Source organism: Dipodomys merriami, unplaced genomic scaffold (assembly GCF_024711535.1).
Source record: "Dipodomys merriami isolate MVZ:Mamm:240054 unplaced genomic scaffold, mDipMer1.0.p SCAF_3, whole genome shotgun sequence".
Taxonomy (NCBI): domain Eukaryota; kingdom Metazoa; phylum Chordata; class Mammalia; order Rodentia; family Heteromyidae; genus Dipodomys; species Dipodomys merriami.
Genome location: NW_027204492.1, coordinates 33,713,846 through 33,741,683, shown reverse-complemented (window position 1 = coordinate 33,741,683; position 27,838 = coordinate 33,713,846). Strand labels below are relative to the sequence as shown.

The window sequence follows — 27,838 nt, the reverse complement described above, 5'->3', positions numbered from 1 at the left end:
GTACCAGATATCAAAGCTTAGAAAGAGAAGCATAAACTTTTGAGAACAGGCTCTCAAAATCACCCTGCCCAACCTGCACAATTTATATTGGAAGGAACTTTGCCAAGTGTGGTAAACCAAGTTAGAGCTGGGCCTATAGCCCAGGTTCCTTTCACCAATAGGCTCACTCAGAAAACTTATCATAGATTCTTAGATTTAAAATAGCACCAGTTGTCATTATTTACTAAACAAAATTTTCTGGATCCTTGGGTTAGTCAACTATAATAACTAGAAATAAAACACTTTACCTAAATTAGGTAGGTACTCCTGTCCTTACATTTATTCTCTTAAAAACTAATACCAGCTCCCTCCTACAAGTACTTGTGAGCCAAGGCAAACATGGCCAGTATTATTATAAGCCAGAACTGATTTAGACAATTAACTCTATCCCATGTAACAAAAAAAACATTAAAAGCCAAATAATGGCCTCATTTAATTCAAGCAATAATCATGGCAATACATTCTATTTTTGCAATAGAATTCTTTCAATAAATGTGTTCCTGAAAAAACCCAGTTCAAAAAAATTTTAATTAAGTCAGATTAAAGGCTCGAACTAGAAAAACTAGTTCTTTGAGACAGACCTGTTGCGGATTCTTTTATAAAGCAAATCACCTATTTTCTTTATCTTTTCTCTTTTTCTTACTTTTTTTGTTTAGATTGTGTGTGTTGTATGTGGAGCTGGCAACTTCCCTCCTTTCTCTGGGTTAAAAAGAGTCAAAAGCCCACCATGGAGGAGAGTCTTGCAGTATGGTCAGTCTCTTTAATGTCCTCTTAGTTTCTGGGACCAGACTCTAACCTTTGACTTGGACCAAAGTCCATAAAAGGCAGCAATGAATGAAAAGTAAGTAAGACTAAAGACAACACATCATAGTAAAACACCAACAAAAATTCCTGGGGACAGGAAATCAATAGATCACAATTCTAAACAAATTGGTTTAGTCCTCAGCTAATTAACTTGTCAAGCCAATCTTTAAATGCACTGAATCTATAGGAGAAAGAGATGATGTAATAGGAGATTTGGAAACATTTAGCCATTTACTATCCTAAAAGGCTTAGCCACAACCACACACACCTCTCTCCACCCCTTTCAGGGGGTTTAAGCTGGCCTTAATGGGTGCAAAGGACAATTTCTACCAAGGCAGTCTCAAAGAATAAACCGTTCTCATGCATTCCAAATGTTCAGTCTCCATGGAAGAGGCTACCTGGCCACAAGCATTTCCCAAGTGGAAATATAGTCTTCATGGGTAATACTCCCCCACACTCTGTTACCCCAAATAAAACAAAATTTCTAACCATCCTGAGGACTTTGGGGAAATTTTCTGGGGTAAAGGAAAATAAATGTTAAGAAGGAACCAGGAGAGTGTGAGAAACTCCTGTTTCCAAATGGAAAACAAGGCCTTAAAAGCTGGATCAAAGGAAGAAAGGGGGATGGGGAAGACAAGCTGCTTAATTACAAAGACACCCTTTTAAAAGAGACACAGGCCCTGGGAGAGGGCTCTTAGGAGAGGCCCAGAAGCAGATGTACCCACTTAGAATTCTGGTACTAGATGGGACCTCAAAGTCACAGCATCCATCCCTCTACCTTCCCTTGCTATTAGAAGATTCTTAAAACATTCTAGAAAAGCGTGCTTCATTCTTTACAAATCTCCAGGAAAAGCAATTCTCCAAAATACTCTATGCCTTAGGCTAATAAAAACTACTTCATAAATTAAAAAATTCGATTTTAAGGTCCAAATTCCAGACAGTATTGAATATACATTTTTATATTCCCTTTCTCTTACTGTTTTCATAAACAGATCCACAATGTCCACACAAAAGTTAATCTATATATAAGAATGGTAACGGGTTTACTTCACATCTAGAGTGTAAAGAGAAGAAAAGGACTTCGAATTTTAGAGACATAAATGTTTCCAAAGAAAGAAGTATCTTAAAATGAAGTATGATGTAGGGCCAGAAAGTGTCTGTAAATGACACCCGGGTAAACCCATACAGAATAGCTGGAACCTGAGTTATCGTCTGTAAATAGACGCAACTACTCTACAACCACCTGGCTATTAAAATGTCCCAGGCCAGTTTTAAAATGTAGTTTGGTCAGGCCATATTTTCACTCCCAGCTGATGTAAAGCATGATAGCCTTTAAATTTTTCACCATATATTGTTCCTTTTCTACCTTTCTGCTTTCTCTTTCCCTAATAAATATAAACTAAAGAAATTATTTGAAAATATAAGTACATAATTTGTTCCTTAAGAAACGTAAAGGGTTAGGGGGAGAGTAATCTGACCATCATTCTAACAAGCTTGAGGCATTTATCCAATTGAAGATATGTGGGAGATGGGTAGAAATGCATCCCATCTTCAAAATGGCATTTTGGACTATTCTTAGCTACTAAATGAGGGTACTGAAAGGTCTAACTTAGGAGGCCTCACAAAAGCTGGCCTAGGAAGGAACTTCTCACAAAGCCTAGATCAAGGAGACTTAAATACCCTTAGCCCTTCATCACTGAAGATTATGGTGAGCAATTAGGTTCTCTGAATGGGAGGTTATATTCATAAAAGTTTTAAACTGTTCCCAATGTCCACTCCTTATGGGAAGGAAAGACAAGGACTGAACTAAACCCCTCAAGTCAGAATATTCTTGCCAAAATACTTGTGAGAAGTTGAAAATGCTTTCTCACAAATTTCCTTTGAGCAACCTCTCCCGCGCACGCTCTCCTCCACCCCCTAGTTAATTTAGTATCTTCCTGCAAATTATTAGTTTATTATTAATGGCAATTCACCAAGGACTACTCACAGTCTGTAAAGATTGTCAGCTTCTATCCCAGTTTTCTTTCCTTCATTTTCATAGATCCATGAAGTCTGTGTTACTGTTAAAAGCAGCAACAAGTGCTTGAACTCTCAAGACACCTGCGTGATCTTCCAAAGGGTCTCACATCTTCCGGTTTTATAATGCAAATAAGGCAGCCCTACCACCACACAATCACGTACAAGAGTAGTAGCATTGTAGACTAATCTCAGACTTTAAAACTTCAAGAATTCACGGCCTCGGGGTGAAAGAGAGTGAGCTCCCACCTCAGTACGTGCATTCTTTAGAGAAAGCTGTTAGATAAGCAGCCATACCTAGGGGCTAGGTAGACACCGGCTTCCCTTTCGTCTTTAGTTCAAGTAATATATAGAGACCTAGAAGGACCCCTGGAGGTAAGAAAATACCACCGTAGTGGTTTGGTCTAGCGTCTCTCCAAGTGAGACTGAAGAGCAGCGCATACTCTTTTAACAGATTTAATTCGCTGCACATCCCGGAAAACGCACGGCCGGCTGCAAAGAAAGTATAACTCACGGGCATCCAATGCACATGCATCTAGACCAGTTCAGTCACGCCAAGTGTACGATCAAGTTCGCACCAGCACCACGGATCCCTGCCCCACTTCCCCGCAAAAAGTAACCACGCGTCTCCTACCCCTGAAGGCAACGAAGACAAGGTGCCAGACTGTGCTCGCTCAAGTGGCTGTGGTTCCGAGCCAGCGGCCAGGGATGGGCAGTGGGGAGAGCCCCAGCTCCCGGCTGCTACCTCCTCGCTGCTCTGTCCGGGTTCTCCTTGGTGGCAGCGGACAGGCTGACTATGGGGCCAGAGGGTGGAGCAGCGAGCGGGTGGTGAGAGAAGAGACAGACGGGAGGTGGTGGTAGTGGGGCGGGGGATGAGACCTTAGAGAAGGCGAAAGAGAGTGAGCGGAGAAGGAGAAGTTAACTCAGGGATCTACCAGTGTAAGCAGCCCGAAAGCTCCTAGGAAGGAAGGGGCGTGACTGCGAAGAAGGCAGCTCCAGAGCCAAGGATGAGAGGTAGGGTAGGGGGAGGAATGGGTGGCTTTTCTTCTTGCGGTGAGCAGCTAGGACCGCCCAGAAAAAGGGGTGGGTGGACTATGGAGGGAGGTGGAGCGAGAAGAGGGCGGGGAAAGAAGGGCGGCAGCCTGCCGCGACCCTGGAAGGGAGGGGGGCGGGCGCGGAAGAAAGGCGGGGCTCGGGGGCGGGGAAGTTTCAAACAATTGAACGGCGGGGTCCAGGAGCTGGGGCAAAAGCTGGGAGCCCTAGCTCTTATCCTCCCACTAGTAAGACACGACCTGATTATAGCAGCCCAGAGTCTTACCTAGGCACTCTCCTGGAAAAAGGAAGAGGGTTTGCAAAGACTACAAAAATAATAGACAGCAACTGCGTAGCCAAGTTGCGTGGGAGAGCCTGTGAAGCTAACCGCCCTGCGGCGAGAGGAAGAAAAACAAATAATAGAAATGCTGAAAAGCAGCTTCGACCAAATCCTGCTTAAAATAATTCAGGAAGGAGCAGTGCTCCTTTTTCCTTCCCCTCTTGCTTCCTTTTACCAGCAGGCCCCCACCCAGGTCACAGCTCTGCGTGACACCCTCCTTTCTTCCTTTGCTGCCCCAGCCTCCCCACCCCCTTTCTTACCCCTTCTTTGCCTTCCTCCAGTCAACCCAGGGCTCTAGCCCACCTCCTGCTGGCAGGCCTCGCGGACGGGGGTGGGAGGCGGGCGGAGCTTCATGCAAGACGCTCCTCCTCCTGGGAGGGCTGGAAGTGTTTGGCTGGGCGGAGCGAGCTCAGCAGTATAAGCCCCACCCACATTTTCTTTTCTTTCTTTCTGGTTTTTTTTCTTTCTTTTTTTTTTTTTTTTATTGCGACTACGAATTGGCCGGTGCTAGCCTGGAGTTCGCCTGCGATTGGTCCCTTGAGTCGCCAATACGATCCTTTTGTCCCACCCGCCTTCAAAATTAATAAAACTAAACAAGAGACTATTGTCTAGCTCTCTGTTCTCCCCAAGCTGCTGCTGGGAATAGAAAGATGAGACGCTTGATTTCTTAAACTCGTAAAAGAGTGAGACAGTGTGTCGGAGACTCTGGTACACCTTTACTTTTGTAGCACTGTCCAGCCCTTTGGGAATAGGTAACTTTTCCCTCTAAATTTGTAAAACCAGGAGGGGAAAAGTGCACGAAGTGCCCACATTTCCTGTCTGCCAAAAAATTGATGTTGCTTAAAAACACGGAAGGTTTAATAGAACAGCATCCTGGGACACAGAAAAATCTACCATTTTTCATTTGTAAAAACGAAAGCACAAAGAAGCAGTGTAGGGGTAACAAAATAACATGGAATTTGGAACCAAAGGAAGAATTCATTGTGGGCCCTGGCACTTATTAGCTAACTGTGCGACTTTTAAGTGACTTGACTTCTCAGCTCTAATTTTCCTATCTGTAAATAATGCTATAAGACATGCCATATTAACTTAATGACACTGGTGTGGAAATAAAAGGAAACGTGTAAACTGTAAACCACAAAACAGTCCATACATCTATCTGTTCTACTTGTGTGTGACACACAGTGCATAGTTTCACGTGTTTGAGAATCAAAATATTCCTCTCATCTGTTTTAAACATTTATATCCAAGATTGTGTAGGGTTTCTGGCTTTCTTTTTTAATGTCAACACTTTGCCTCAAGTTTTTTTTGGGGGGGGAGTTATGAAATTGGGTCCAGGATTTTAGAATAATAAATTACTCCCTTTCTAACCATGGTGGGTGAGATTTTTCTTTTTCATATGGCTCTGCAATTGTCCCACGATCTAAATCTATTGTGGTACTGGTAGTGAAAGAGGAAATCATGCAGCATATTTCCAAAGTGAACTTGAGAAAACAAATATGAGGGAACATTTTCCATGGAAACTACCATTCTCTACAGATCTGTATTCCCTAGAAAAGAGTTTGAAGCAAGACTAAATGTAAAGGCCTTGTCAACAGAGCTATTATCATGAATTCAAGTCAGTGGAAGAGTAATCCATCTCAAGCCTACCAAACATGGAGCCTTCCGAGGAATCAAGGCATGCTAGAGGAAGGGTGCCCAAATCAAACAGCATCTATTGAGAGCAGAGTCTCAGAATAATACAGGAAGCATGGTGGGTGGATGGCTTCTTATGGAGTGCACAGTACTCTCTAGCTAGGTGCTGCTGATTCAGAAGTAGAACGTTGGAAATTGAATTTGGAATATGAGTTGCTTTATGTATGAAATGAGGCTATCTGGGTGAGTTTTCATAAGAAGGTGATGGCGTCTGGGTGAGTTTTCATAAGGAAGGTGAATTTTTCCTGAATTTTTCAATATTTAGGACATGGACACATCTGATTTATGAAGCAAGATTATTCCAGGCTTGTTATTTGGAGACAGGGGAATGAGATAGCCAGGCATTGGTGGCTCATGCCTGTAATCCTACTTAGGAGGTTGAGATCTCAGTGTGGTTTAAAGCTAGTCCTGGGAAGGAAAATCCAATTAACAATTAAAAAGAAGCCAGAAGTGAAGTTGTGGCTCAAGTGGTAGAGTGTTAGCCTTGAGCAAAAAAAAAAAGAAAGAAAGAAAGAAAGAAAAAAAAACTAAGGGACAGCACCCAGGTCCTAAGTCCAAGTTCCACGACAGGGAGGCACACGTTCAACACACACACACATACACACAGACACACAGACACACACACACAGACACACACACACACACACACACACACACACACACAGGAGACCTAGAGATGGTAGTAATAGTTTCAAGAATCACTGAGATTGGGATGGGTTGTTAAAATCAATAATGCTGTTAAAATGAAATTGGTAAAATATGCACATAGTAAAGCAACATTAGAACTGTACTAAAAGTACAGAATCAAGTTTCTCCCCACCATTCTACTTGCCTTTTGGTACATGCATTTGATTTACTCTAAAGTGTATCTTAATGTTCTTCCAGCTCCATATAGCTACCTCTTTTTCATGTTAAGTCAGGATTTCATTGCAAAGATGAACAAAAATTATTTTACTCATTTTCTTCTTAAGAGGATATTTAGGCTATTTCTCATCATATGTCACTACAGGAGATGCCAGCAAAAATCTGGTAGCAAAGGGCTTTTAATTATGTCAGTAATATGCCTACCCTTAGCTTTAAATTAGGTTCTCGCAAAAGACTTTCCTATTTCCCTTTCCCATAGGAGTCTACTGTGAAAACCCCTAAAATCAACTTTTTCAACATCCCTTTCTCAAACACTGCCTAGAGGCATGCTGCTTTAGCACATGCAAATTTTGATACAGAACCAGGCTGTGTGAATCACTTCTTAGTCTGTAGCAAACAATAGATTTTTGGGTGTCCCAATTTTTTTCCTAGTCTTTCAAGTGTCTTAGACATTCCTTCTCTCCTGCCATGCTAGACTTCCTGTGTTTTTACCTTGAAAACCTCTCAGTTTGTTTAACTGAGTTTCAATTTAAAGCTATGCGTTGCCTACACTAGTTAAAAGGGCAGGAGTGGGAGGGGGTGGCTAACATCAACAAACATCACTGAACTGCTATTATGGACAGGACTGAAACAACAAAGAAGTAAGAGACTTGGCTCTTGCCTTCCAGGATATATACATAAAAAGACAACTAACAAGCATATTCTAAGTGCTAAATGAATGGTATTGACAGTAAAAGCTGTGGAAGTTAAGAGCAAGGAGTGAAAACTAGTTCCAGAGCGTGAGTTTGTACAACAAAATATGCCACACACATTTAACTAATCCCCACAGCATCCCTATGTCTTCACGTCCTGACTATAAAATATGGAAAGCCCTCTGGGGGGGATACCAGGAGAATTAACCACTAGCTGCAAAACACCTGTGTAAAGACAGTGGGATGCTTACGTACTGCATGTTAATATTCCCCATATAACCATATGAAAAAAGGGATCATTTTCAGCTTAGAACTCAAGATTCTCTTAGACTACCTGTCTTGTTTGATCTTTTATCATAAAATAATAAAAATCAATGTCTTCTCTCTAAAAAGTCTACTTTTTAAAAACAAATGTCTGCCTTTTACGTGTAAAATAAACAAGACTCAAAAGGACAAATATATGATTTCACTTATGAGGGACATTCTTAGAGACAGAAAGTACAGTTTATAAGATCTAAGGTTGGGAGAAGGGGAATGGAAGATAGTTTTTAATAGGGTTAGTTTCTTTTTTTCCTTTTGTGCCAGTATTGGATTTGAATTCAGGGCCTGGGTACTGTTTCTTAGTTTTTCTACCGAAGGCTCATGCCCTACCACTTGAATCACAGCTCCACTTCTGGCCTTTTGGTGGTAAGAGTCTTATGGATTTTCCTGCCTGGCCTGACTTCAAAGTGTTATCTTCAGATCACAGTCTCTTGAGTAGCTAGGATTATAGGGAAGAACCACTGGCTCCTGGCTAAGGACAATTTCTGTTTGAGATGATGAAAAACATTGTAAACATAATAGCGATGATTGCACGACATTGTAAATGTAATTAAAGTCAATACCACTGATGAGAACTACCAATAAATTGAAGACAAGACCCCTGAGAAGAGGAACAACCTGATCATCACCACAGGGTAACACAGGCCCATGCAACCAAAACTTCTATTCTTTTTTTTTTGTTCAATGTTACAAAACTTTATTGTGAAAACAAAACACATGTAAGCTAAAATTAAAAATTATAGCTACTCTCACCACACAAAACTTGATATTTTAGCAAAAACTGAAATTCACCTTTTCTTTTTTTACCAAAATGACATAATTTAGATTTTAGGTAAGTTAGGAATATCTTATATTGACCATGAGCATATTGGCTTATCCAGTACATGAGGTATTCTATAATTCCAGTATGTGAGCTATTGTATAATTCTAGTATATTAGGTATTCTATATTAGGTATCCAGTAACACTATCAGTTGCAAAACTTCTATTTTTAAAAGAGAAACTAGAAATCAAATACATTTAATGTTACTTCTTCTAGTTTTAAATTTTGGCAACTACTAAACGTCTTAAAGAAAAGAAATCTGCCCTTCATCTCCAAATTGTCCTATGAACAGGCGAAGCAGGTAGGAGAGGGCAACTTACAGTCTATTCTTCAAATTCCTGGTAGATTCCTCTTGAAGAAAAGACTATGAAACTGTACTGCTTTGCTCTGAGTGACATTCACCCACCCACCCACTGAATAGTCAACTGGGAGTGTGAAATGAGCATATCTTCCTCTAATTGCCTTGTGAACAACTAAATCACTTAAATGCACGTAGGAACAAAAGCAAGCACATACACTGGGGAAAATAAATCTTAAGGATTTATGTCTCCACATATAACTTTCTCCTCTTCTCCCCCACCTCAAACACCCTTCAGATAGGTAAAAAATAAACTGAAGATATACTTTCTCTGGGACACTTTCTGAAGACAGATTCCTATCTATTCCTAAGTACACCAGCCCTGTACATGGGAAGCCAGCAGATGAGAAAAGAACAGCTATAAGAAAGAAACAAAGGTACATATATTCAATCTAAGCACTGAGTTGAATGTTCTTTTCAAATCTCTTCACTCCCTCCTGCCACTCTTCCAATTATTTTTTTTTGGGGGGGTCCGGTTGTGGGGCCTGAACTCTGGGCCTAGGCGCTGTCCTGCAGCTCTTCAGCTCAAGGCTAGCGCTCTACCACTTGAGCCACAGTGCCACTTCCGGCTTTTTTCTTTTTGCTTATGTGGTACTGAGGAATTGAACCCAGGGCCTCAGGCATGAAAGGCAAGGGCTCTACCACTGAGCCACCTTCCCAGCCCCTCTTCCAAGTATTTAAACATACACACAGAGAGAAAGAAAAAGAGAAGCACACACACACACACACACACACACACACACACACACACACACACACACACACACAGAGGGAGGGGGGAGAACATAGTCTAGACACAGGAAGCTCGAAGCCTGAGTTATGTGTGGAAAACAGCAATGTGGGAATTCAGAAAAAAGTACCAGAAACTGTGCTCTGAGTCCAAGACCTGCCCCAGCATTTGGGATCCAAGTTACTCCAGGAGTATTTGTGGGCCCCAGAATTTTGGAAAGTAAATTGGCTGTAGAAAAATAAAACTGCCTGCAAGTCTATTCCCCAAACACTTCCTAGGGTCCTGTTTGAGTAACCCAGGTTTGGCTCTTTTATGATTTATGCAGGGCTTTGTTTCAGCTTAACTAAATACCATATCTCCTTCAGCTGCTTGAGTTTTTGGAAAGGTCTGAGCTGGCCATACCTCTCAGTGGGGTTTGTTTGCAAAGTCCTAAGATAGTTGGACCATGAAGGTGGTAGGAAGGCTGAGGAACACACATCAAAGTCTTCACTCTGAAAGGTGGTGCACTGAGAGGGAGAATGTAGTGCAGTTGATGATAAAAATTAATCTCTAGAAGCAGGTCAGAAACAAGTCAAATCCCTGCGCCAGTAAGCATGCATGTTAAATGTACAGAATTAGCAAGATTTAAAGGAAGTTCATCCTCTGACATTGACCTTTGCAAATAAACTTTTGATTGATTTGGTGCTCTCTTTGTTTCTGTAGTTGCCAGATTGTCTGAGAGTTGTTATCCCTGTTGGAGGAGTCGAATGCTGTGACTGAAGTTGAGATTTATCTTCCTTGGCTCACTGCCCTACTTTCAGAGCTCTAGGGAGAAGGCAAGTCAATGCCATTGCAGTGTGATTTAAGGCAGGCTCACCTTGTAGGCCCTAATCAACCTTCTTTTCAGGTCTGCCACTGTCCTGTGAAATTTGCACAGGAAAAGACCCTTAATAAAGTGCAAATAACTAACCTGGGAAGAGTTAAATAGTAAGCCATCATTATTAGCTCTGGTGGAAAGGGTCTAGACTTTCAGAGTCACTCAAGCCTGGATTCCAATATGGCTTTCCAATTTACCAATGAACTCGATTATTTAATTATCATGGACAGCAGTTATCTATCTGGAAAAAAGATAAAAATTCCACCATAAGGAGTTATTATGGTAAATAAGTGAAATAGCATAGATAAAGGTCCTCTCATAATGCTTGCAATCTAGTCACTTTGACCAATGCATTTATTTTCCCTTCCCATTCAATCTTCTCATGCATTTCACGAGGTAGGGGGAGGATTTGATTACTTGTATACAGGAATTGAAAACATGTCCTGGTAAGATTCTATTGGTCAGTCTTCTCTTCTATAATGCTAATTATTAGGGCAATGTGGAGCTGAGCATGTAGGCTTCAAATATCTAAAGAACCTTGTTCCTTAGGCTTTGTTCTATTACTCACTATCCATGTGACTTCGAGTACAATTTGAGTCTCAGTTTTGTCATTGTCAAAATAAGGACAACATAACAGCACCTATTTCACATAGGTGGTATCCTATAAAATGACAGACATATCAAGGTATCAGCTGGTACTACTATTTGTAATACTGTATACAACATACCAGTGACTTTTCCTTTCCTTCCTTCCTTCCTTCCTTCCTTCCTTCCTACTTTCCTTCCTTCCTTCCTTCCTTCCTTCCTTCCTTCCTTCCTTCCTTCCTTCCTTCCTTCCTTCCTTCCTTTCTTCTTTCCTTCCTTCTTTCTTTTTTGTAATGGACCCGGTGCTTAAATTTGGGGACTGGGTGTTGTCCCTGAGCTTCTTTTGCTGAAAGCTAGCCCTCTACCACTTGAACCACAGCTCCACTTCTGGCTATTTTTGTGTAGTTAACTGGAGATAAGAATCTCACAGACTTTCAGACTTTCCTTTCCAGGGCTAGCTCCAAATTGTGATCTTCAGATCTCAGCCTCCTGACTGACTAGGATTGCAGATGTGAGCCTCGGCACCCAACTGTTAAAGATGAGTTTTTCTACTTGAACAGTTTATAATCTAAAACAGTGAGTGAGTTCAGTAAAAGTATTGCAAATCCTTAAACAAGTGCCATTTACATGGGTTACAAAATGTGAGGTGTCACTTACACGGCTGTAGAAATCTCAGTTCAAATATTGGACTGAGCTGGGTGCCTGTGGCTCATACATGTAATCCTAGCTGCTCAGGAGGATGAGAGATGAGGATCGTGGTTCAAAGCCAGCCCAGACAGGAAAGTCCATGAGACTCTTATCTCCAATTAACCACCAGAAAACCAGAAGTGGCACTGGCCTTGAGCTGAAGAGCTCGGGGACAGCTCCCAGGCCCAGAGTTCAAGCCCCATGACTGACAAAATAAAGAGAAAGAAAGAAAGAAAGAAAGAAAGAAAGAAAGAAAGAAAGAAAGAAAGAAAGAAAGAAAGAAAGAAAGAAAGAAAGAAAGAAAGAAAGAAAGAAACCTCAGTTCAAGTCTTGGACTGCTTCCTTCCTTAAAATTCTTAGGGTATTTTGACAGAACTCAAGTGAAAAATTGGCCTCCTTAGAGTTGCTGCAGCAGACCTTTGGAAAATAGGACACTCACATTATTAGTGTGCGTGTGTCACTCTCAAGCCTCAGCCTCTTGGTACTCCATACACTTTCTACCTTAAGACATTTGTGTACAATATTTCCTTCTGCCTGTGGCACTGAATCTGGCCCCCTTTACTCCCTCCCTTCCTACTCATCACATCACTAACCCAGTCTCATTTTTCAGGTCTCTACTTCAATGTAATTTCTTGAGGGAACTTTTCCTATTAACTTCCCCATCTCTTGTTTCTCTTTATATATTCATTTGAAGTGTGTATTCCAATGTGGTGTATTGTAAGTGGTTGCAATATTGAGTATGATTTAAAATACTTAATAGTCAAATTATTTGTTTCCCAATCTACAAAAATATTGCTCCAGGGAGAAACGTCATGCTTATCCTTTAGCTTTGTGTACTCCCATTGTACTCTCTAGCACCTTTAAGGATGTCCACAGGCAGTCGCAAGTTAGGGATTGATTGTTAGTCTGAATAGTGGAGTGGGATGCTACCCCAGAAGTGTCAGCTATATCCTAGTTCTTTGATCTTGGTGTATAATGGGGTGTTTTGAAGTATAACTACACAATGTGGGTATGAGCTGTTGAATCAGACAAGGAATGTTTATTTGGTATCTAGCAAAGGAAAAAGATAGCACAGGCATGAGAATTAGGGAGTCCATTAGAGAATGATTATATTGCTTAATTCCTTTTGATGGCAGGAAGAGAGTTACAGATGATTTACTAGATCATGTCATTTTTTGTACTGCTATCAGAAGTGTAAGCCAGAAATAGAGTTTTCTAAGAAGTGTCTAACTTAGAACCAACAAAAAACTTTTGAACAAGATCTTCACATTCAACTTAGTGTATGACCTGAAGTAAATAACATCTCAAATCTCAATTTGCTAAACCTATTGGTTCAAGGAATGTGCATTGAATATCCACTATATTTGATTCACTGTTATGTTTACTTGGAGTGGATGGGCAAAAACAACAAGAAAAAAAGTTTGTTTTATGGAACTTACATTTTGTAGAGATGTTGGAATGATAGGTATATAAAGATTTGTGATGATTTATGCTGTCATTCCTTATCCTTCTGTAACCCAGCAGATGTTCAATAAACAGCAGCTTTTATTAGTATTAATAGTATGTTTTAATAGAGAACTACTGCCTTGTTAAAAAGTCAAGTAAAGCCAGGTAATTTTTAAATCAGAGACAATAAGTGGCTTAAACAAAACATTCCAGATTCTTAAAATATAGTAAATAGCAGATGGCTTTTGTGGATTTTTCCATTCTGAGTGGCTTTTTTCCCTTACTAGTTTCCTCAGTAGCAGTTCCTTCTGTAGTAAAATTTAGCCCAGGGTGGCCCTGAACAGTAGATTTAGGCTTCATTTGAATAAACTTTCATCTTTCATTATCTCCAGAAGATCAAAGAACATGAATGTGCAATCTTGACATTCTCTTACAACCATGCCACCACCCCAGTCATGTTCTTATCCAGGTGACATTATCCAAACAAACATTTAATGTCCCATCTCTCGGGTTCCATAGCCCCCTTTCTAGAAGCATAGTATGTTCAAATTGGAAGAGAAAAGTTCCTAGTTTTTTCTGGCTCTACTTTTATGTTTTAATTCCAGTTTTTACCCTATTGAAGAACCGTAGGACCTTGATATAATTGCATAAATTATGTGATTAATTCACCGTGTTGCATTTCATATACTATCATATGTCCAACATTTCAATTACCTCTTCCCACCACACCAAAGGATGAGGTAGGTATTGGGTGTGTGTATTCATACAGGCAGAATATGCAGTACACATTCTTCCGAGCTTCTTCCCTTTCTCTGGCCTTCAGTTCTCATTCTAGTTCCTATCTCTGTTAGATTTCTTATCACATTGTTTTGCAGCAGTTTGTTCCCTGTGTGGCTAGCTAGATTGTAGGTTCTCCTGAGGTCATGGAGAGTATCTGATTTTACACTGCCTTTTCCAAACCTAACACATGCTAGCAATATCTGCCACATAGTAAGTACTCAGATGTTTGTTGGATGAAGGAAATGTATTTCATGATGCAGGTTTTCATGGAAATGAATTGTTGATAATCCACTTGGATGCCCCATCCTACTCTGCATTTAAATATGAAATCAAAGTTATTTTTTTCTCAGCATAGATAGTCAACTGAACAGGCAAACCCATTGCTTTGGAGCATTCTTTTATCTTAGATGAAAACCTGAGAAGCTATCCTAATTCCATCACAGTGGTTTTCCCTGGTTACCCTCAACATTTTTGTAAATGCAGCTCTCTGTTTCCTTGGAACACAGACTTTGGATTCAGAACTGTTTAATTTAAAAGCTCTTTTCAGTCACAGTCCTCTGAAAGCCTTCAGCTTTTCCTGTTTCTACTGTGCTTGCCTAATTCTTCATTTGTATTTCATCCTCTACAGCTCCTGCCAGTGCCTTCCCCAAGAATGTATTTTGTCAGTGGATCTCATCTTCATGTAGAAGTAACTAGTAGCATTAAAGTCCAGGGAGAGGTTGTTAAACAGGCACAAAGATTGAACTAGATAGAAATTGTAGAATTCGGTTTTCTATAGGGGAACTATAGTGACAATAATGTATTATATATTTCAATATACCTGGAGAACATTTTGAATGCTCTCACCACAAAGAAATGATAAATATATGAAGTGGTAGATACTGTGACTTCTCAGATTTGTTTATATCACATTATGTACATTATGAAAAACCCTATAAATATGCATAATCCTGATGTGCCAATTTAAAACAAGAAAAAAGATAATACTGGAGGCACACACCTGTAATCCTGGCACTTGGAACTTGGAAGATTGAGCCCAGAAGAGTTCAAGTTTCAGGCCAGCTTGGGCTACATACCAAAAACAAAACAAAACAAAACAAAAAAACAAGCAAAAAACCAAATTTAAAAATAAACTAAAAGAAAAGTGAGATCAGAGTTCGGTGATGTAACTTACAAACTATTCAAACTTAACTAAGTAGTTGGATCCTTCTGAGCCTAGATTTCTTCATCTGTAAAAATTGAGAGAAAGCTGGGTGCAGGTGGCTCATACCTGTAATCCTAGCTACTTAGGAGGATGAGGTCTAAGGAAGCTGAGGTCTGAGGATTGCGGTTCAAAGTCAGCCCAGGCAGCAAAGTCTGTGAGACTCTTATCTCCAGTAAACCACCAGAAAACCTGAAGTGGTGCTGTAGCTCAAGTTGTAGAGCGCTAGCCTTGAGCTGAAGAGCACAAGGACAGCACCCAAACCCAGAGTTTAAGCCCCACGACCAACAAAAAAAATCGAGAGAAAAATCACTGTCTTATCTGTATATATCACACTGGCTTGTTGGCAGCTTCAGATCAAACAATGGTTAGAACAACACCTTGGAAAATGAACTAAATGGCTGTTTTGAAGACATCTGTGGTTAGTGTGGTTACCACCTACACTAACAGCACCAGTTAGACACCACCAAGCTTTGATCCAGTCTGAAACCCCCTAGCCCTAGGCTATAACTGCAGGGGGGTGGGGAACATTGTTCTTCCTATCTTGACAAGTTGATCTTAGCTTAAAACTTGTTGCCCTCAGGTCTTTTCAGTCTGCATTTAAGGGGAGCCCCTCCCAGGTTTATCAAAAGCTTTTTATCAAAAGCTCTTTAGATACCACGCTCAAGTTTGCTTTCTTGTCCTTAGTGAAAAGTAGATCTTGAAATGGGAAAGGAGAATTTCAGCCTCTTCCTGTACCAGAACTCCCCAGGTCCCCTGATTCAAATTTTTTTTTCCAGATATAATTTCTTGACATCTATCAAGGTCTACCCTATGATGTATTTTGATAGATCCCAGACAGGTAAGTTACATTTTGCAGAGATTTTTACTTATTCCCAAGGTGCAATCTCAGCTGCTTGGTAATTACAAAACCCAGGACTTGCCCTCCCTTTGTGGTTAAAAAAAAACAGGCAAAAAACCACCCTCAACATTTGCCTCCCATTGACCTCAGCTTCCAGCCTGCCTTTGGGTCTACTCACAGAGCTCCCAAGCGGGCTCCCCAGCCTTCATTCCAGCCAGATGCTCAGTGTTCTGTTCAAATCACACTCATCATTTATTTTTAACACATTGAACAGCTTTTGTAGAGACTCCTTAGATTCCCTCATACCTGCTCCCTCTCCAAATAGTCCCTGCCTTTTGGCAAGCTACAGAATCCTGGCTAGTTAGTGCCAGGAGTAGTCTTTCCCCCCCATGCTGAATCCTTCATCATTTTACCCTCTTCTTCCCCCTCCCACTTTCACTCATAATTGTGCATAGTTGTTCTCAGCACAGTTTGGAACTCTACATATTTTTCATGTTGAAATTGAGCTGAAATCTTCATTGAGCAAGGATGAATAATTTTTTAAGATTAAGGGAAGTGGTTGCTTCTTTGGTGAAACTCCAGCCAAGATTTCTTTATTTTTACAGGTTTTGTTTTCTTGTTTGTTTGGCCAGTCTGGTGCTGGAACTCTGAGCCTAGGAACTATGCTGGAGCTCCAATACTCCAGGCTAGTGCTCCACCACTTCCCGCTTTTTCTGAGTAATTAGTTGGAGATAAGAATTTCATGGACATTCCTGTCCTGGCTGGCTTCAAACCTTGATCCTCAGATCTCATACTCCAAAATAGCTAGGATTACAAGTATGAACAACTGGCGCCTGGCTTAGTTTTACAGAGTTGTTAGAAACAAAGAAAATGTGATAGAGATGATAGTAATGTAGTTCATGGAGCTTGAAATATTGACTAGCCCTATAAAGAAAGATTTTGATAACAGAATTCTCCTTAATATCTTAAAACAGAACTTGAAGCAAGTTTGACCTTATCACCTTTTGCAAGGTTACAAGAAATTTTTGACGTATTTATCACCGTATTTTACCATCTCATCCATCTTTCCACTCAATTTCCAGTCTAAACATGAAGAGTTTAAAAGGCTTCTGTTGTACCCTTCGGAACTCACATTTCATTTCTTTCCCAGGGTATAAGCTAGCTTCCTTTGGGAAGAGCAACTCCCTGCTCCCTCCCCTCCTACCTCTAATTAATATCCCTGTTGCTTTGGTGGGCACATAGCAAAGGGAGAACTCTTTGCTCATTTTCACAGAATTTCAGAAAAATGCTAAAGGTAATTTGAAGACAGAGCAGATGTTAAATATGGGCAGATTTTTGTGGAAGGCTAAACCATGGAGACACTAAAATCCCCCTGCAAATGGAAACTAGCTCTGTTTCTCCCACAAGGTGATTTATTTCCTTAGCTCTTTGCAAGAAGGCAGGATCGGTTTACTAGGGCTCAGCTTACTCAGCAGAAGGGCTAATCTCCTCTGTTAAAATGTATTTTCTGCCGAATTTAATCTAACTCTCATTAGTTTTCCCTGTGTAATACCTTCATAGTTACTGAGGGTGGGCCACACCTAAAGAATGTTGCCCAATTCAAACAAAGAACATTAGCCCTTAGTCCAAACACAAATACTGCAGGATTGTTAAATACCAAGCTTGTGATTGGTGCCCTGAAATCTCAAATGGGACCTAGCTTGCAAAAACTCCGGTGTCACTTAAGAGACAAAATATTTCAATAATTATACAAGGGGTCTAGGATACAATTCAAATACCATTCCTCATTGTTATTTGGCACATATGTACTTTCAAACTGTCATTTGAGTTTGAATATATGGTCACTGTAACCATTATTGATGTAGTAAGAAAGAAGAGGGAAGTAGCTAACTGAATTATGATTCAACAAATCTCACACAATTAGGTGTTCAATGGCGATTGCTTGAGTCTACCTAGAGTGTTAAGAGGAAGCTATTCAAAGCACATGGATTATGCTGGGATTCAGAATATACTACCCTACACTATGATGCTTTGGCTCCCTGATTACACTGAACTGAAGGAGATTGGAAGATCTCAAAGGCAGACTCAGAAGCCAAGTGTTTGTCTCATATCCATGCCTTCTGTCTTTACCATCTCTTTTTCTCCCCAAAGTGAGTTATAAAAACAAGAATTCTTCTTCCTGAATTGTTAAAACTACAGTCCGTCTCCCCCAAAGCAAACAATAAAATCCAGAAGAGTCACATTCTCCCTTGAAGACTAATTCCATTGGGATCTTGACCCATACCCAGGAGGAAGGAATGCTACACAGGGAGGCCAAGAAGAATCTGAACAGACAAGTCTTGGGGGAATTCCCCCTGTTCTCTATGACCAAAAGACCATTCCTTTTTGTATATTCACATATCTATAGGGCTATTTTTCATCAACTCTAAGCAGAAAGCCAGAGAAGTTTCATTGGGTCTTTGAGTCTTTATTTCTGAAATTTCTCATGTCTTGTTATGGGATCTGTGATGAGTAAGCAAATATATCACAACTTTCTGTCTGTGTAAATAGTAGAAGTAAAAAAAGTTTTATAGTCAAAAAGTCTGACTTATTTGCAGTGTGAGGCCAGTTTGTTCCCATGTCATGACTGGAGTAATTTGCATAGAGGATTAGATAAATTGAGTCTAGCATATAAGGTAGGAACAAATTTTCTAGATACGCAAATGCTGTCTAGGGCAATTGAAACTTGCTCTTTTGGAGGCTTTAGAGACTGTTCAGGTCTTCTTGATTCACATGTGCTTCTCTATTACAGAGCGAAACCAGTACTAAGTTTAATTTTCTTGGGTCTTCTATCACAAATGCAGAAATACCTGAACCAGTGAATCTATCATATTTTCCAACATAATCCATACAACTAAGATGGGTCAAGAGTATCTAGACTGACCTGGGAGGGCAAATTCAGTCACTAGCCAATTCCATGAATGTGTTTCAAGGACACAGGAAAGTTATTTCCCCTTAAACATACCTTGCCCAGCTGTTCTTGAGTATTTGAAACCTAAAGATATTTTATTGCCTCAAGGAATGACAAGGGAACACATTGTCTACTGATTCTAAAATCAATACCATGTGCCAGAGCTCTTATAAGATACATGTATCCAAGTGCTTGTTAGAACACCCACTGGGATATGAGAATAAATAAAATCAAATCTATCATCTGCTTCCTCAAGTACCCCTCATTCTCATCTTTCTTGACAATTCATCTCATCTTCATGAATAATAGCACTATCGATCTCATTGTGTGATGACTCAATCCAGAATCACAGGAGATCTACGATAATGTCTCCTCTCCTTTAACCACCCATAGCCAATCCTTTGCTGAGATTAAATTGGTGTTCCCCTCTCATTTCTGCCTCACCTGCTCTGACATTCTCCCATCTCATCTTCTATTCCCCTCATTTGGGTCACTGAATGAAATATCTTATTAAAACACACATCTGATGTATTATACTCATAAACTGACACTTTGAATTGTAATCCCTTTGTACAACTACTTAAAGATAATAAAAAGGTAATTTAAGAACCACAAAAGTTTGATACCTTTCCTCATTCACCATAAGCATCACAGTTGACACACATAAGACAAGACAGGTTAGGATTGCAATAACCTATATTCTAGAAACAAATTCATTTAATCATTTTTATCACAAAACCTAAAGACCCTCTCCAGAAAAAAATATATTTTAATGTGGAAATGAGATTAGACAAAAGATATGCTCTAATGGCTATAGACTGAGGAGGAAGCCTAACAAAGCCTGTCTGTTCAGATGCTTCTTGACCTCTCTGTGTAACATTGTTTTTCCTCCTGGGTGTGTAGGTCAGGACCACTGGGCAATGAGTCTTCCAGGGAGAATGGAGAACAAAGGGATAAAATGACCTTGTAGGTGTTTTGTGGCTTGCTTTGCGAGAGAGGGGTTCTAGTCTCCATGACTCATCTTCAGGAAGAAGAATTATGGTCTCCATGACTCACTTTGAAAGAGAAAAAAAGGAGAGAAAACAGAAGGCAAGAAGAAGTAAAAGAGAAACAGTATCTGAGAACTTTCTAATCTCCTTTAAATGTGCCAAAATGCCATATTGTAGAAGTATCATTTTCAGAGCTCCAATTCCACTGTTCTATTTCCAAAGTCTTCAGTAGTGTTCTATATTTTCAATATAAAGCCTAAACTAAGCTTGACTCAAGTCTTCTAGATTATCGAGTTTTTTCTCCAACTCATTTAACCCATGCTTTGTGTTCAATTCATTCCAAATGATTAATCTTTCCTAATGGCACTCCAGTTTCTTGGTACATCTTACATATTATTCTCTCTCTCTCCATCCCCTTCTTTCATTCTCCCTCTTCCCCCCCCCCCCCCATCACTCCCTGTACTGAGGTTTGAATCACAGACTGGATGCTGTTCCTTAGCTTTTTCACTCTCCATTTGAGAAAATAATTCCACTTCTGGCTTTTTGGTGGTTACTTGAATGTAAAATCTCATAGATTGTCCTGGTTGGACTGGTTTTGAACCCTGAACCTCAGATCTCAGCCTCCTGAATAGCTAGGATTTTAGACATGTGCCACTGGTACCCAGTTTCTTTGCTTTTGTATTTACTATGTATAATTCAAGTCTTCTCTAATCCTCCTCGTAGAGGTTAGAAATGGTTCGGTGTCACTTGTGGCAAGCTGGTCATACTTTGAATATGAAACTAAATTTTAGCTGGGCGCTGGTGGCTCACACTTATGATTCTAGCTACTCAGGAGGCTGAGATCTGAGGATCACAATAAGAACCAACCAGGAAAGAAAATGCTGTGAGATTCTTATCTCCAATAAACTACTCAGAAAAGGCCCAAAGGGGAGATGTGGCTCGAGTGGTAGTGCATTAGCCTTGAGCACAAACAGGTTCAGAAACCAGCACTCAGGCCTTGAGTTCAAGCCCCAGGACTGACCAAAAAAGCAACAAAATTTTATATTGTACTATCTATGTCTATCAATAAAGAGTTGCTTTAGAGTACATACCTATGTCTTTTTTCTATAAACAATATGTACAAATAGTACATTTAGTACATTTAGTACAAATAGTACATCAATGTGTGGGGTAACTGGAACGAATGGATGAATAATTAGAATTACATGCACAGTTGCATACAAAGGGTTCTATTACCATGATATGCAGGAATGTCTAGTCCATCAGGAAAACAGTCCAGTCTAATGAAGAGGAACAGCTATTTTCCTGAGAAACTGGAGGTTAACAGTAGATGACTACTGCTTATCTAGAGAAAATAGACCTTGCTTATAGAAGGAAAAATACTTTCAGTCTTTCAGTTCCAGAAAAGCTTCAGCAACCATCTTCTCTTTCTTTTTAATCCTAAATGAACTCTCTGAATGATAGTTCCTTGGGCCTTGCTATAACAATCTATGAGACAGTCTGGCAATACAGGCTGGTCTTGAGGCCCTGAGTACTTGGTATGATTTGATGGGAATCGATTTTAAGTTCTTAGAGGATACAGGTATGCTATATAGTAGTTTTTGCTTTCCATGGTTTTAGTTAGCTATGGTCAACTGATGTAAAAAAAATAATGGACATGTAGACAAAAAATTCATAAGGCTAGTCACGGGTAGCTCATGCCTGTAATCCTAGGTACTCAGGAGGCTGAGATCTGAGGATCATGGTTCAAAGCCAGCCCAGGAAGAAAAGTCCCCATAAGACTCTTATCTCCAATTAACCACTCAAAAACTGGAAGTTACCTGTGGCTTAAGGGGTAGAGCACTATTCTTTTTTTTTTTTATTGTGAAAATACTATGCAAGTACATGGGCAAGATAGTGAGTACATTTTTTATCCAGCATTGTAGCCTCCTCCTTTGTTTACCCTTCCCATCCCTTCCCATCCTCCCTCCTCCCCCCCAATCCTCCCCCCCCCAAGTTGTAAAGTTCGTTTTCCACATGACAACTTGTACTTCTCATTGTTGCAACAGGTCCACCTGTATCCTTATTTAAACGACTTGTTTTTCCCCTTCCCCTCCACAAATTATACCAACATCAAATACAGTGAAAGCAGGGGTTATAATGTGGGGGAGGGACATAGAAAGCAACAAAGAAATAATCTTATAATTGCGTTAGAAACAAATGCATGAAAGAAAAAAAACCATTTAAAATACATATCTTAGGGTTCAAAAAGATCCTCAGGGACAGTGCTCAGGCCCTGAGTTCAAACCCCACAACCATCAAAAAACTAATTAAATTTTATCAATGCAAGGCATATATAGGAGAAAACACAGATTATATATGGTTTGGTATCATCTATGGGTTCAGAAAACCACTGGAGGTCTTTGAATGAATCCCTGAGGATAAGATGGAGCTACTTGATTTACTTGTGCATCATCCCACAAGTCTCAGGGCAGAATCTTCCATATAAAATGCACTTTTCCCCAAGGAGAACACATTAAATTATGTGGTATGATGTAGAACTGAAGGACTTGCCTCTCCCCTCTTGGCCCAATCATTTTATGTATATAAAGATGGAACATGAAGGATTGATACCCACCCTATTGTCCCAGGCCCATACAGATGCCGGGCAAAATCTCAGGTATGTGTGAACTTGTTTGTGTGCTAGCAGGGTAATCTACCTAAGCCCAGCTGTAAACATCCCATTGTGGGCCCAACTGAAAAGCCCCCACCTCCCTTGACCTAGTGGTTTTTCATTAGCCTCTGGCTCCTTGCTTAGACCTCATATAAAAACCTAGCTCCTGTCCCAACTCTGGCACAACCTCCAAACCAGCCAGAAGGTCTGGGCACCTCACGGTTCCTCAATAAACAGTCCTCACCTGTTGATGATCATGATAGTCTGACCTATTCCTTTTCCTTTCTCCTCCATTTTCCCAACAAGAACAAAGAGTACTGAACTGAGAATCAGAAAAATATGGGAAATTAGTTCTGGCTTTGATAGATTCCTGCTGTCTGCCATGGGCAAGTAATTTCCATTCTCTGGCCCTCCAGTTCCTTTTCTTTGAAACTAAGATGTCAATATCTACTTCACAGGTTGCTGTGAAGAACATTGTATATTGTGTCAAAAATGTGTGGCATAATCTATCAAAGAGTACAACTCAGTTGGATCTGAAATAAAAAGATTCTCACAGTTCATGACAGTTTAGCATCAGAACTTTATTATTTTCAGGTTTGAGGGCTTTTTGGTCTTTAAGAAATAACTCTTTAGCTGGGTGCTGATGGCTCACGCCTATAATCCTAGCTACTCAGGAGGCTGAGGTCTGATGATTGTGGTTCAAAGCCAGCCAGAATAGGAAAGCCTTTGTGACTCTTATCTCCAATTAACCACTCAGAAAACAGGGAGTGGTCCTCTTGCTCAAGTGGTAGAGCACTTGCCTTGAGCTCAAGAGCTCAGGGACAGCACCCAGGCCCAGAGTTCAAACCCCACGACCCCCAAAAACTTCCTCTTTAAAAATACACTGCTACTCTTAGACTGTCATGCTTGAGGATAATACATTGCTCTTAGTACCCTGGCAAGCTGATACAGCTAGCCAAAGCATGTAACACACTCAAAGGAAGTAGCAACTTACTGGGGGTGGAAGAGTGGGGAAGATAGAGTATAAAAGAAAGTGGCATCTTGGGCTGGGGATGGTATAAGCTCAGTAGTAGAGCACAAAAATATGAAAGAAATCAAGTTCACTAATTGTGTCTATATTTCATATAGGAGTGAAATAAAGGCAAATATTTTCTACTTTATGAATTTGCCAAAGTTTTACTGTAGTAGTAACAAGGGTCTAAGGCATAAGGCCTAGTTTCTGTTATTGACGTTGAGAATTTTTGTCTATGGTGCTGGAGAACAAATCTAGGCCTCACATATGATAGGCAAGTGAGCAAACTTTGAGTCACATTTCCAATCCTGAAGTTGACATTTAATAGTCCCTAAGTATGCATTACACACACACACACACACACACACACACACACACACACACACACACACACACACACATACCATATATTATGAAATGAAGGCCTCATACTGTGACATAAAATTAACTGTGAATTTTATTAAATTCAGGGAATAAAATACTAACAGTGTGGTTCTTGCATCATTTCTTAAGTATGTACAGAATTCACTTTAGAATAGAAGAAATATCATTGAAAATATATTCACCAGGAAAGTTAAAGGGAATCTTTCTCCTTTCCCCTTCCCTGCTGTCTTTCCTTTGGCTATCCCAAAAGGAGAGGGTATAATCATGTGAATGGTTGTATTCATAGCTACGTGGAATTGTCAGAAATGTCAGGGGAAATCTGATCTCTTTAGTGTCTAGTGCCTACATACTGAACACGTATGAGCTGATAAGTAAACTTAAGTAGGGTTGCTAAATCCCTGTATAGGATAATACTTCAGTAGGCCCCTAGAAATGGCCTAACCTACCATAGAAAACTGTATGATTTAAAGTAAGAAAAAGACCTTATCTTTGTAGTCCCGTAGGGCTTAGCACACTGTCTGGCACACAGTAGTTATTCAGTAAATGGTTCATGGTTATTTAAAGTTTTGTGTTTATTTCCTAGGGCTACCTTATACAGTAACTCAAGGTGGATGATTTTGAAGTACAACCTATTCTGTCACAGTAGAGAAGACCAGAATACCAACATCAAGGTGCTGGCACAGTCAAATGCCCCTCTGAAATCTCTGGGGAAAGATCTTTTTTTGCCTCATCTAGCTTCTGATAGCCCCAGGTGGTCATTGACTTGTGGCACCGTAACTCAGGTCTCTTCCTTTATCTTCATATGATTATCTTCCTTTTGACTCTCCATTTCTCCACATGTTGTTCTCTTCCCTGCCTCTCTCTCTCTCTGTCTCTCTGTCTCTGTCTTTCTCTGTCCCTCTCTGTCTCTTTCTGTCTCTGTCTTTTTCTCTCTGTGTCTCTGTCTCTCTCTCTCTTCTTGTCTCCTTAGAAGGGCACCAAACTCTGTTTGGATTAAGTACCATTCTGATGGCTTAGTCTTAATTTGAATCCATTTGGAAAAACCTTATAGTTTCCTTCATAGGTTCTGGGGATTCAGATTTCAAAATATCTTTTTAGGGACACAGTGCAACCCATAACAGGGCCCAAATGAGCCTAGATTCATCACAATATTTACTGGTTTTTCTTCCCCCATGGTATAACCCCTGTTGTCACTGTGTTTGATTCTGGTGCCCTGCATCTTGTATATACATTTTTTCCAATTTGGGGAGGGGAAGGGAAATAGCAAAATGATGAAATAAGAATACAGATTGACCCATTGTAGCAATGAGATGTACAAGACACTATGTTGAAAACAAACTTTACAATGTCAGGGGGAGGAGAGGGAGGAGTTGTGGAGGTGGGGAGGGAAGGGATGGTAGGGGAAAAACAGAGGAGGTAACAAAGCTTGATAGGAAATGTACTCATTACCTTATTCATGTAACTGTAACCCCTATGTGCAGTATTTTTACAATAAAAATATACACAAAAAATAAAAAAGAAATAACAAACTTTCTCCAGATTAAGCTTTAAGCTTGATTTCTACTGTAGTAATGCTACTAGTTTTTCTCTATGACTTTCTTATCTTTCTTTTTGAATGGTGATGGTTTAAGTCTTTTAATTTACTAGGACACATGGTAAACTTCACTTTACTTTTATAAAAATGTTCTTTGTTGACATTCTTTCCATGTAACTATATTTATTTGCTCTAGTTTGCAAATACTGGGTTGGGGAAAAGAATTGTCCTGTTGAAGCAGGAAGGACTGAAATACAGATGGCATACAAGGAGAACATTCCAGCTGTACTCCTTGATTTGCTAGGCATGGCTACTATGGCTGTGCTCTCTGAGGTTCAGCCATATCTGATCCTCTAGCAGAGCTTTTGAGTTGCTAATATCAGCCCTTCCTCAGTATTAACACAAGCTATAGTTCTACCTGAGCTTCTGGTTTCCAATTAGTAAATGATGAAGTTCAATGAGGATATGGTGTCTGTCCAGTATGGTGAAACACACCTATAATCCCAGTACGTGGCAGACAGAGTCAGAAGGATCTTGAGTTCAAAGCCAGGCTGTGTTAATAGAATATTTTTTTTCATTGCTCAATATGTGTTTAATGGCACTTTTTTTTCCTAATATAAACCTGCCAATCTATTCTTTTTCTTTAATTTAATTTTTTATTTTATTGTAATGGTGATGCACAGATAGGTTACAGTTACATAAGGAAGGTAATGAGTACATTTCTTTTCAAACTGTGTTAACCTCTCCCTCTTTTTCTCCTGCTTTTCCTCCCCCTAATAGCAAGGGTTAAGTCATCTGTACTATACAGAGACTTTATCTCATAACATCCAAAATAAATAAATAAAACTTAAAAAACCAAGTTTCTGGACCTGGACCTATAGAATAACTGAAGTCTACACTATTGTGTATGAATATGTCTGTTTGCATCAGTTTTCTATGACTTTTATGACAATTTGCCATGAAGCTGGTGACTTGTAACAACAGAAATTTTTTTTCTGTCACAGGATTGGATAACAGACATCCGCAGAATCAGCAAGGTCAAGCTTCTTTCAGAGGCACTGGGAGGGGGTGATTGGGGGGATCCATTAACCTCTCCCTTCACAATCATTCATTCTTCCTACTGGTTCCTCCCTTAAAATCATACTTTCACAACCATGTCATTTTTGTTTTAAATTTCAGGTCCAAAAATCTGCATTGAGAGAAGATATATGATACTGTCTTTTGTGTCTGGCTTATTTCACTTAAAATAATGATGTAAATTCCCATGGTTTCTTGACTGGTGGCCCCATTAATCTTTTATCATCTTCATTGCTTCCTCTTCTTCTATCTCCTCTATGAGTTCAAAGACACAGGACAGTTGCTATTCAATATGGGGCCTACCTGGATAATCCAAGATGATGTTCTTATTTCATTTCTTGATTTAATTACCTCTGTAAAGAATCTATTCCTAAATTAAAATCATGTTCCTAGGTTCGGAGGATCAGGATGTGAATATATTTTTCAGAAAACTACCACAGTAGATTTTTTTATTGGAGAGAAGCCCACCAAATTTTACTGAATTTACTATGGTCTGTATCCAAACTAAAATTAAGAACTGACCATCTTGGGCAAATGAGATTGCATGAAATGGTAGAGTTTCTGCATGACAAAGGACATAGCTGGCAAGATTAACAGATATCCCATGGATTGGGAGCCGATCTTCACTAGCCATACAACAGACAAGGGTTTCATATCTAAAAAATACTTAGAACTCAAAAAATTAAATACTATTAAAACAAATCCTCAGAAAAACAACTGCCCGATTAGTAATTGGGCTGAAGACTTAAAGAGAGATTTCTTTGAAGAGGAAATAAGAATTGCCAATAGTCACATGGAGAAATGCCCAACTTCTCTAGCCATAAAAGAAATGTAAATCAAAACAACATTGAGATTCCACCTCACCCCAGTTAGAATGGCTATAATCAAGAAATCTAATAACAACAGATGCTGGAGGGGATGTGGCCAAAAGGGAACCCTACTGTATTGTTGGTGGGAATGTAAATTTGTTCAATCACTCTGGAAATCAGTATGGAGGTTCCTCAAAAAGTTCCACATAAGACATTATATTGAAAAACATGGGGGGGGGGAGTGTAGTTGTAGAAGTGGGAGGGAAGAGATGATAGGGGAAAAACAAAGGAGGAGGCAACAATGCTTGATAAGAAATGTAC

General features: G+C 39.9%; 1 protein-coding gene across 7 annotated transcripts in view; it reads right to left on the bottom strand.

Moving 5' to 3' along the window:
- Amot (angiomotin) overlaps positions 1 to 4,549 on the bottom strand; it is a 67,036-nt gene extending 62,487 nt beyond the window's left edge. For 2 of the 7 annotated variants that reach the window (XM_070039882.1, XM_070039883.1), the window contains exon 1: positions 3,494 to 3,795. The gene's annotated coding sequence lies outside the window, so the exon portion shown is untranslated. Of the gene's footprint in view, positions 1 to 2,830; positions 2,904 to 3,493; positions 3,796 to 4,491 lie in introns of those variants that run through there. The other 5 variants (XM_070039884.1, XM_070039885.1, XM_070039888.1 and 2 more) reach the window with 5 other exon arrangements.
- Positions 4,550 to 27,838: the final 23,289 nt, after the last annotated feature.